Below are 12,162 nucleotides of genomic sequence, written 5' to 3'. Positions count from 1 at the left end.
ACACTATGGGTGGGATAGGGTATTTGGGGGCTTAGTTGATTGGTTGTCACCGGTGGGGTATACTACGAAGCACGTTAGACATATCTAGGTTATGTCTACATATCGAGGCTTGACAAAGCCTTGACTCAGGGGTATATGTTAAGTGATACTACGATAGCAGTTATGTGATATATTTGTCAAACTAGGCTTCCAGCTCAGATCTGTGCACGTTCTCGGTGTTGGGATGACGTTGGCCAATCGTGAAACGTGGAGACGCACAAGACCGCCTCTATTTAAAAACAATTACTTCCGCATTCATGAGCGATAGCTTAATCTACACTGCGGTAATTTTTTGTGTCTAACCTATAACATCAAATAAATCAACTGTCATCAGTTGTTGTATGGTATGCACGTCCATAGTAGGATATTTGCACGCACAGCACTATTAAAGTGCATCCGAGATCCAAAATGTTAGTAGAGGTGGAGCTCCACCTGTACGATATATGACAGAATCCTACACGTGAGATAACTTCGTTTCTAAGACAATTGATTGGTCAGTGGGCGGTAGATTACACGATTTGAGCTATAACTTAGCACATAACCTCCTCCCGACCAGGTTTGGTTGACAGCATAAGATACCATGGTGATACAGCGACACTAAAACAGATCCACTTTCGTGTCACAGCATACCCTGGCTTTGAGCGCAACATACCTCGCTAACCGACTAATCGAGATTCGTAGTATACACCACGGGATACAGAGCTACAGTCCAGTCGGGTGACAGCCACAGAAAAGAAGCTTCCTCTGAACCTGCTGGTTCGGGTGCAGAGAGACCTGTAATAATAATAATAATAATAATAATAATAATAATAATAATAATAATAAAGACAGTAATATTTTTCAAGACCATAGAGAATGCTGTACTCCAGTCTTGAGGCGATGAGGGCATGGATGAGAATGATGCATTGTTGAGCCGTCTGGTCACAGTAACACAAGACCCATCCTGTCAGACTAGGCCAGAAGTCCCGTCACCGGAATGATGTAGAGGACTTTGAGACAGTCATGTGGCGCCTTTGACCAGTGGTCACAATACAGAGGACCCCTGGCCAGTCAATGAGCAGTGCTTGACAAACATCATGTGTAGAAGACCCATTTTGCAAAACGATGTAGACACCCATCTATTCTCAGGAGCAGTCCTTCTATAACGGGCAGGAACAGCTGCAGAAAAATCCCCGGGCTTTGCCATGCTCCTTCCTGGCATGTCTTTCTGCTTTGGGGATAACCAAACAGCTAACAACCTGGAAATTAGAAATAGAGATAAAACAAGTGTACAAAGAAAGAAACCACAATCTCAGTGTATCTCTTGACATGTTCAAACATACTGATGACTATAAAGTCCACTTATAAAATGCAGGTCTATGCCTTTCATATAGTGTGCCAAAGTATTTAAGGAGGGTGGGCCAAGTCCTAGTATGGTTTAGGTGGTTGAATCAGCTGTCCCTTAATAGTGTACGCCAAATTGTATCAACTGAACAATTTGTTTCTCGACCTACAATATGGGCCTATGTATGCTTTATCATATGCCAGAGTAAGTAGGAAGGTGGGAAATGTCTTAATTAATATTAATTGACATCTAGAGGCAATGGGTTTTCAGAAAATATGTGGTTTAGGTGGTCAATTCAGCTGTCCCTTAATACACTAGCACATGGCCCACCTTCCTGCAAACTTTGGAAGACATAAATGTATACATCGCACTATTTTGTAAATTGGCGAATGAATGGGGCATATGATAGGTTTTGAGCTCCAACATAAAGGCAAAGCAGTTTTAGCCATGCAAAGCATATATTTTCTTAAAGCTTGTCACTTATACATGTGAGTTAACATACATTAGCACATGGTCCACCTTCCTGCAAACGCCTTATGATGCACCAAAGTAAGTAGGAAGGTGGGACATGTCTTAATGTATATTAATTGACATCTAGAGGCTATAGGCTTTCAGAAAATATATTGTTTAGGTGGTCAATTCAGCTGTCCCTTAATAGTATAGCCCAAGATATATCAGCTGTACAATGCGTTTCTCGATCTACAATATAGGCCTATATACGCCTTATGATATGTCAAAGTCAGTAGGAAGGTGGGACATGTCTTAATATATATTAATTGACATCTATAGGCTATAGGCTTTCAGAAAATATATGGTGTAGGTGGTCAATTCAGCTGTCCCTTAATATTATAGCCCAAGATGTATCAGCTGTACAATGCGTTTCTCGATCTACATTATGGGCCTATGTACGCCTTATGATGCACCAAAGTCAGTAGGAAGGTGGGGCATGTCTTAATGTATATTAATTGACATCTAGAGGCTATAGGCTTTCAGAAAATATATCGTTTAGGTTGTCAATTCAGCTGTCCCTTAATAGTATAGCCCAAGATGTATCCGCTGTACAATGCGTTTCTCAATCTACAAAATGGGCCTATGTACGCCTTATGATATGTCAAAGTCAGTAGGAAGGTGGGACATGTCTTAATGTATATTAATTGACATCTAGAGGTTATAGGCTTTCAGAAAATATATGGTTTAGGTGGTCAATTCAGCTGTCCCTTAATATTATAGCCCTAGATGTATCAGCTGTACAATGTGTTTCTTGATCTACATTATGGGCCTATGTACGCCTTATGATGCACCAAAGTCAGTAGGAAGGTGGGGCATGTCTTAATGTATATTAATTGACATCTAGAGGCTATAGGCTTTCAGAAAATATATGGTTTAGGTGGTCAATTCAGCTGTCCCTTAATAGTATAGCCCAAGATGTATCCGCTGTACAATGCGTTTCTCGATCTACAAAATGGGCCTATGTACGCCTTATGATATGTCAAAGTCAGTAGGAAGGTGGGACATGTCTTAATGTATATTAATTGACATCTAGAGGTTATAGGCTTTCAGAAAATATATGGTTTAGGTGGTCAATTCAGCTGTCCCTTAATATTATAGCCCTAGATGTATCAGCTGTACAATGTGTTTCTTGATCTACATTATGGGCCTATGTACGCCTTATGATGCACCAAAGTCAGTAGGAAGGTGGGACATGTCTTAATGTATATTAATTGACATCTAGAGGCTATAGGCTTTCAGAAAATATATGATTTAGGTGGTCAATACAGCTGTCCCTTAATAGTATAGCCCAAGATGTATCAGCTGTACAGTGCGTTTCTCGATCTACAATATGGGCCTATATTTAGCACAGCGACAACCATATCTAGCAAAATCACAGTAAAAGTAATGTAAAAGTGACGTAAAATACCTGCCAATTGTCCTCTGTATCCACCGCTGCAGTAGACCATGATGTGAGGATGCACTCCATAACACAGCTGTTAATGGAAGCAAGGAGGCCAGCATGCTTCAGCCTCTTCAGGAAGTAGACAAATGAGTAGCCAAACAAGGACAAACAAGGCCTTGCTTACATGCTGGCTGTCTTGTAGTTTGATACTACTCTCCTTTCTGTGAGTGTTCTGTTGGAGTCATATAATGGAGTGCAACCCATACATCAGGATATCAGGAGCAAGGATCTGTGAAAACATAAGTAGAGGGGAGAAAAAAAAGACATAAAGATATGTCGAGAAAACATTGCAGGACCATCCCTAAACAACACATCAGGACACCTTTCTTTCCTTTTTCATTTGATCACTACTGCAATTCATAGACATATGTTGTATACAGGTGGGACAAAGGTAAAACCGATGTGGGTATTTATGCTATTATAGAATAGGCTACTAAAATATAACTCCACAACTTCAAGTGTCAACACTGTAGTTTTGGAGGAGTATTTGTAGTTCTTATGCAGGAAAATCAGTATAGGCTACTTTGGACATTAAAAGCTGCATGCACTACGTAGTACACACAAGCGTACAATGCATTATTTTGGAGATAGAAATGTTGTACTGCTTTGTTTTTCAGAAAAACAGTAGTAGCGTATAACAGAATTTTTTGTCACATGAATTACCCAGACCCAAAGAAACAAATAGCTTATTACGTGAAACTGACCTGCTTATAATTTAATGTCAAACACCATCTCAACTAATTGAAAAGCAGGATTGTATCACCATCGCACTCATTCCAATAATTTAACCATAACGTGTCATGAACAACGATTTATTTGGCTAATTATCATGTATTTGTCCACGTCTTTTACCATTATAAGACATTGAATTGTACTAAGAAATTGCTAATTTCAATTAACCAGACCCAAAGAAACAAATAGCTTATTACATGAAACTGACCTCATTATAATTTAATGTCAAACACCATGTCAACTAATTGAAAAGCAGGATTGTATCACCATCGCATTCATTTCAATAATTTAACCATAACGTGTAGTGAACAATGATTTATTTAGCTAATTATTACGTGGCTATTTGTCCACGTCTTTTACACTTATAAGACATTGACTAAGAAATTGCACTGATTTCGCATGATTCTAGCTGTTTTACAGCATGAAGGAGTTTTGGTCAGGATAAGTATCTCTATATTTTGTTCGAAACAACAAAAAACAACTATTTGTTATAATTATTATTATTATTTACTAAATTTACATAGTTTAACTTACCTTACCCCACACGGCCAGCTCTCGCTCTACGATGCGTTTCCGCTTTCTTGTGGTGGCGTGTGTCACATGACAGCAACCAGCCTATCACACTGGGGCTCTTATACGGGGCTCTTCGGCGTTTTTCGAACGTTTACATACCACATAAAATCTGCAGATGACACAGCAATAGTGGGGTTAATACAGAATAGCGAGGAGACCAACTACAGGGCCTGGGTGGATCAATTCGCGAAATGGTGTAGGTCCAGCTGTCATCTTCTAAATATACAGAAAACAAAGCAAATAATAATAGACTACAGTACAGAACTGGGAGCCAGCCCCCCCAGTGTATGGTTAAAAATGGTGAGGATGTTGTGATTGTAGTCGAGTACAAGTACTTAGGCACAATAATAGATAATAAGTTGCAATGGGACAGTAATACCAACACCATCTATAAAAAGGGGCTGCAGAGGCTGCATTTTATGTGCAAACTAAGACAATTTAGAGTGGATAGAGATATATTACCTTTCTATCATTCATTTGTGAAGAGCATGCTACTTTTTTGTTGTGTTACCTGGTATTTCTCTTTGTCAGTGACCAAAAAAAAACAAACTGAGCAAGATAGTTAACATGGCCAGCAAGGTTGAGGGGCAAAAACCAGACAGTATTGCTACGACCTGTGAAAGAAGGGTGTTGAAGAAAGGTCATGCAAATAATAGAGATATGTCACATCCCATACACCAGGCATATGAGGTGTTGCCATCAGGGAGGTTCAGGCTACCTTCTTTCCAAACAAATTGAGCCAGTAGGTAATTCATTCCAACTAGCATTACATTGATGAACAAGACGTTACCTGCAGGACCATGCACTTTCTTTCCAGCTGGACTATCACAGTATGCACAACTGCACTTTATCATTCTATAAATGTGTAGTGGGGTCTGTGCCTTCTGCCCTGATGTTGTGTATGTGTGGGAGTGTGGTAGGGTGGGGGCGGTTGGGGTGAGGGAAATTCTGGTCTATATTCCGTCTTGTATTCAGTCTTGTCTAACTGTCTACTGTATGGCGCAGAACAATTTTCCGAAAGGACAAATAATAAATCTATCTATCTATCTATCTATCTATCTATTATTTTAGAAGATTTTGGTTTGAACACCTTTCTACGAAAATCAATCTTGGGATAAAGTAATTATACACTACTCACCCTGGGGCTCATATAGGGTTTTTCCTCTAGACCCTGCAAGTGGCAATAAAGACAATTTAGACCACCATGGCGTAAAGTATATAAGCATGCTTAAAATGCAACAAGTACAAAAAAATCATATACAGACACAAACACAATCATACACAGTCATATTTTTATGTCTGTTGGACAATTCAATCATCCACACTCATCCCTCTCCTCCCAAGGGACATATGCATCTCTTTGCATTCAACGTAGTTTTCAACAACAACAATAACAAACAGCAACAAAGCTTTTCTACATATGGGTGTAGAATTTTTGATAACATATGGCTCCTTTTATCCTAAAGAATGTCAAATACATACCGACTGGCTCATCAAAACTGGAAAGGCTATCCAGACCAAGTCCATGTAGATCCTTCACAGTTGAAAATGAAGAGGCCTTATCTGAAAAAGATCAATAGAAACCTTACTCTAAATCTCAATCCAAGAACAATTACTATGTGTTCTCCTTTTCTTCAGTAGCAAATACACTGCCCGTGAATCAGAAATCAGAAATATATTGGTGTCCCAATATAATGTTTACTCATAACAGCTGGCAATAGTGATTGCATGCAGATAAGTAACCGTGCAGCAAGATTGTGTCAGCTTAATGTTACAGTTTGCGGCATTGGACAGTTAGGAAACAGTAGGTGAGTGGCGTGGGTCAGCATAGCAGACGGTAGACGAGTGGTGCTGGACAGTAGGCAAGAGGCAAAAGATAGTAGGCAAGTGGCGCAGGGCAGTAAAGGAGACAGTAGGAGAGTGGCATGGAATAATAGGAAACAGACACGTCACCAACAACAGTGCGAGTGGCCTACTGTAATTACTGCTATTATTATCATTATTATGTATTATTTATGTATTATTATCAATTTGTTTTGTTATAGGCTAGACACACATTCCATATTCACTGTATAGGCTATTTCTGTCACTGTACACATGTCATCTGGAAAACTTGCCTATTTATCTAACTGTTGTACATAATTAATCTTGATCGTCTACATAACTGCTTCTTTGCACTTCTGGTTGGATGTCAACTGCATTTCATTGGCTCTGTACCTGTAGCCTACTCTTTTAAATTACAATAAAGTTGAATCTAATCTAAATCTAGCCTAATCTCTCTAATATTATGGGCTACACACATTGCAATTCTCTATTGAATTAAACTCCTCTCTTAATCAGGTTAAAGAAATACAATATTATATTATAATATAAGTGAATATCTAACATCTGGAGAACTGCTGTATCAGAATACAATTGTTTTATAGCTGATATGTGGCCTAAAACAATGCGCGTTTTCGCAACAAAATCTATTCACGTTCATCATGATTATCGATTATACATGCCTGGCTGATAGGCTACCTCCCAGCTGTTAGCTGTAGCCCACACTAACAATATTAGGCTACAATGTTAATTTACACAGACAACAGCTGTTTTACAGATTACTGTAACATTACATCATGCACGTTAGCTAAATTATAAGTTGTGCAAGCCTACTCTGAATTCACAGTATTGCCCATGCATAGGCTACTATTTCATGTTAAATCAACTTTAAAATGTTTTGCTCAATTGCTAGCAAAATGATCATGCTAGCGGCAGTAGCAAGGCTCACCTCATTTCCCATTTGGATTCTTCTTTTTTCTCCGTCCCTGCTCGGTTCTTGTTTCTGGATTCTGGGGTTCAGCCTTCTAAAACTGCTAGCTAGAAGGTGGCTCCTTCTAACCCACAACTCAAAGCAGGCTTAAGAGTATGAAACTGCACGTCAAAAGCATGAAATAACATTCTAGCCATTTTGGGTCGGGCTTTTTTGACAGATGACGTGGTTCTGGCTGAATGCGAAATACAACGTGATAGTAACACGATAATTACGTCCTGCTCAACACGTTTTTTAACAAGGAAACGTGTTACACAACACGTCCCAATAGATTAATTAACGTGACAGTGACACGTTCAGACGTGAGACTGGGTTGGATAAACACATGATGATGAACCTACATTGTCTAATTTGGCATTACAAACAAATAAAATGAATGAAGAACATGTAAAAGTGGAAATGTGTACTTAAAGAAGGCCTAAATGCATATATAATCCATCCATGCTAATAAAATGGATTATTTACTTAAGCAAAATCATTTAATTAAGAAACCACTGTTTCAATATGATTAAAAATGACTTCCAATACGCATTGTTTTGGGGTGTTGCAATGCCTGGAACCTCACATATATTCTTCCCTCTAAAGTTATAATAACTCTTACTACAAACACTAAAGTTGCCAAGAGAAAGAAAAGAGCAGAAATATTAATAATATATCCATATTAATAATCAAACGTTTATCCCAAAACTCGCTGTCTAAAGCATAATGGCTCGGAGCATAACTGCATTGAAACTCTCACTTCTCAGGAAACGTGTATGACAGTAGAGGTGTGTGCAATAGTGATGTAAAAGTGATTGGCTCTCAATCATGCAACCCCACCATTAATTTCCAGTGATATTACCAGCAAGACTGCCAAACCACTTTCATTCTGTGGGAAATTCTAACATCACAGTAATGCTATCTGGACTATCCACTCTGCTCATTTCTCAATATAATACTCCACATCAAAGGGGATCATCTCACAACTTATGAAGGCCATAAAATGAAAAGATACGAGGAGGTCAGGGCTCACCCAGCACAATTTTAATCTCCAAAGGATGAGTGGAGGCTTGAATGAAATAAATAATGTACTTACTTTTTGTATTGGCAGATGTGTCCGCAGATGATTAATTAAAAAGATTTGGCTAACACAAAATATCTTAACCTGGGTCTAGAACGAAGAACGCATTACTCTTCCTCGCAGACATCAGTTGATGGACGGTTTGGACAACAGGCTGACATCTACCACTAATTATTAGCAGCAATCTGCTGGCCTGGTTTGTTAAATTTGATCCATTGTGTTTATAATAACACAAGAGCCAACAAAGCATGTTCATTAGAGACTGATAATGATTTTTTAATCTCAGTTAATTTGCTGGTGTTCAATCCACACCATACTGTAATTACAACTCCACAGACTAGGCTGAGAATGAGTATCAAGATATACCACTCAGTCTTATCCAGATAAGATCAGGAAATCATGTTCCTGGCATAATTAGCTTCCTGAAACGATGGCACTCAGCTAATTAATATTACCATATCAGACTATGGTAGTGTGGTATGATATCCCAGAAACATGCTATGTGGACATGTTAAATGAGCATGGCAGGTCAACATCTTAACCAATGCATCAAGGGGCACACATCTAAAATGACTGTAAGAACCACATTGTAATTTCAATTGTGAATCTTCCAGAAGTTTTTCTGTGCAGGACCGCATTAGCGGACACCCCATGTTGAACCTTGTCACCCTCGTTCTCCGACCTAATCAGCCACTGTTGATTTTTACAGAGAATACGGCAAGTCCCTGCAGAGCAGCAACAGCAGAGATCATCTCTAGCTCGTTGGAAACAGGCTGCATGTCATAATGCCAGCAGTCTTATGGGCCCAAATGGGACTGAGCATTGTGCTTTGCTCAAGTTTGGAAAGGAGTAAAAAAAATCACTGAAAGCTAAGTGTAGCATGCTGGGGGGAAATAAAGGTTGTGTGGGGATACAAAGACAGTCACAAGACAACAGAGGGAATTCGTTTTGATTTCTGATTAAGGGCAACCTAGGAGAGAACCTCAACTGACCTAGTGGGTTTTCCAAACAACATTTGCCATATCTGTTTTACTCTGGGCAACCACTGACATTGATCAATGTCAGCGTTCACCGCCTACACAGAAATGAATTCAGACTTGACTCAGAGAGATCAAAAGTCAGACTGTCTCAGTCCTCAAACGACTCTCGAAAGCCATTCCCATAAATGCATCCACTTACTGTTCATTCACAATCTGACAAAGGCACTCACAAAGCATTCCAACAGTAATGCTAATTAAAGGAGGCAGCGCTGCTGGTGGGAAAAGTGCCTTCTAGTCCCATCACTCCATGACATCTGTGTTATCTTATGTACTGCTCATATCCTGTTCACACTGATTTACACGGTATTCATCAGGGCCCTGTTCTCACAGCAGTTGCTCTTCCCCATCAAGGATGGCGGTGGAGCTCAAGAGAGACGTCTAGGAGGTATAAAGAAAATGGATTAATAAAGTGTATTGTCTCCAAAGGGATGTGTGGCTGATGCTGCTCATCCTGGAAAGTCATTTAATGCAAATACTAAGCAAGCAGTTGTAGTGGGAGTAGAAGAATAGAATATATTTGAAACTTGTATTATTATTTCAAATGAACAAAGGAACATCATTGTTTTATCAATGAAGATGCAGAATGAACAAAGGAACATAATTGTTTAACATATGAAGATGCAGAATGAACAAAGGAACATAACTGTTCAACATATGAAGATGCAGAATGAACAAAGGAACAAAATTGTTTAACATATGAAGATGCAGAACTTATGAGGATGCAGAACAGTGATGCCTTGCACAGTGTGGTGATATAACAAAGTTCTAACGGCAACACAAACCAGAAGCTACTAATGAGCTAAGTTAAGCTGAAAATGCTGATAATGTACTTTGAAATGTTAACAAAGACCCTATCACATAAACTTTGTTCACATGGCACAATTTTATTTTTATGAAAAAAGTCTGAACGACTGTATACACCTCGAGGTGTACAGTCGCGAGAAGTTTGCTATTTACAGTAGCAGAGTAACATAAATACATCACGACTCTAAAGGGAGCTCTAAAAGTACCTAAACCTGCATAGTGTACCTTTAACACTACAGGACGCATACACTATATGCCCAGCAATTTAGGCATGCACAAATATATTATAATATATATATATATATATATATATATGGGTGGTTGACGTGACGCTCAATTTTTGTGTTCCCAGTGACAAATATAACTAAAATTTGATAATATTTCATTAAAATTCATTTTTTAATATGCAGTTCATTCTTCTACATCTAATCCATCTGCAAACAATGAGTATCGTTCTTCAACTGTGCAAATATTCTGTTTTGAACATGGCATTTGTCCACCGGTGCAACTGTCCTCGGTAGTATTACTTATCTAAAAACGATTGTAATTTAATGAAAAAATTATCTAAATACATTAAAATACTTGAATGCATACGAGTGTTTACTTAATGAATCTAGAGGTTATAAGTGTTAAGGTTCCTATGTAGAGTTATTATGACACATTACATTTTGTCCGCAAAACTGGTGTCCTTCTGGAGCAACGCCATTATGTGGATATAAAACAGACATTAATGTGACAACCCCATTACTGAGAGGGGTCCTTCCAGAATTAGGAAGGAGAGAAGACATCACTGGAGCAGATGGACTGCACACAAGGTCAATTCTGTCTCAAATATTTTCATAATATTACTATTTCCGTGCAGTGTTGGAACTGGTCATCTTAAGGTAGTCCTTTGGTACAACGCAATTTAAGTATTGATCTGAATATTTTTATCAATTTACATTGATTGATCATTGAAAATAATGTAAACCTTAACACTGTTACTCAGGATGAGTAGCCGCAAACTAGCATTGATTTCGAAAATGTCCACTGGTGCAACGCACTGTCCTATAGTACAACATGAAGTCAGTTTAATTTATTTTTTTCCTTTACTCCTATCATAATGAACCTTACCATAGTGAAAGCAAACATGTAAACACATTTTTTTTGTATTACAAGTTTTATTGAAAAATTTGTTAAAATATGCAAAAGAGATATAATCCGAGTCTAAAAAATGAATGGAGGTTAATGGACGGCCGCATTTGGATGGCTCGTCAACTAAAACCTTCCTTCCCTGTTTTGTTAAAGCTAGTTTGATTTCCATGTTGAAAGTGAGAGACTGAGATGACCACCAAGGAAAGGTCCAGGAAGTTTAGGGAGAGGCTGATAACATACGATCAGTACGGTCAGTACGGCTTTAAAAAACAAAGCACTACCTGCATGACTACATCATGCATCATCAAACATCAGTCATGCCATAGACAACAACAAACAGGCTATTGGGATATTTCTGGATCTATCGAAAGTATTCAATACCATTGATTCCAATGTTTTACTTATCAAACTGCAGCATTATGGGATCAGAGGCACAGCATGGAGATGGTTCAAAACTACCTTCAGAATAGAGAGCAGTTCGTACTTATAAATGACCATAAATCAATGACCTAGATGTCTCTGATGCCTTTCATAAAGTGTTATTTGCAGATGATACCAACCTGATCCTGTCTCACAAAAATCTTCTTGTCTTGCAGGAAACTGCAAACAAGGGGTTGTTGAAAGTGGACACTTGGTTTAAGTGCAACACATTATCACTAAATATCAATAAAACAAACTATATCTATCTAT

At 38.5% G+C, this 12,162-nt stretch overlaps 1 long non-coding RNA gene across 2 annotated transcripts; it reads right to left on the bottom strand.

Moving 5' to 3' along the window:
• Nucleotides 1-611: 611 nt before the first annotated feature.
• Nucleotides 612-7,751, bottom strand: LOC121704057. 2 transcript variants are annotated; one of them, XR_006030223.1, is made up of 6 exons: nucleotides 7,393-7,751; nucleotides 6,105-6,185; nucleotides 5,761-5,793; nucleotides 4,584-4,731; nucleotides 3,282-3,546; nucleotides 612-1,277 (listed from the first exon to the last, which is right to left on the bottom strand). It is a non-coding gene; the product is annotated as an uncharacterized LOC121704057 (long non-coding RNA). The 2 variants fall into 2 exon arrangements; XR_006030222.1 differs by lacking the exon at nucleotides 612-1,277 and having other exon boundaries at nucleotides 3,201-3,546.
• Between the last annotated feature and the right edge of the window lie 4,411 nt (nucleotides 7,752-12,162).

This window comes from Alosa sapidissima, chromosome 2, assembly GCF_018492685.1.
Source record: "Alosa sapidissima isolate fAloSap1 chromosome 2, fAloSap1.pri, whole genome shotgun sequence".
Classification (NCBI taxonomy): Eukaryota; Metazoa; Chordata; class Actinopteri; order Clupeiformes; family Clupeidae; genus Alosa; species Alosa sapidissima.
The sequence above is the reverse complement of the archived record's forward strand: the minus strand, read 5'-3'. Positions and strand labels throughout refer to the sequence as shown.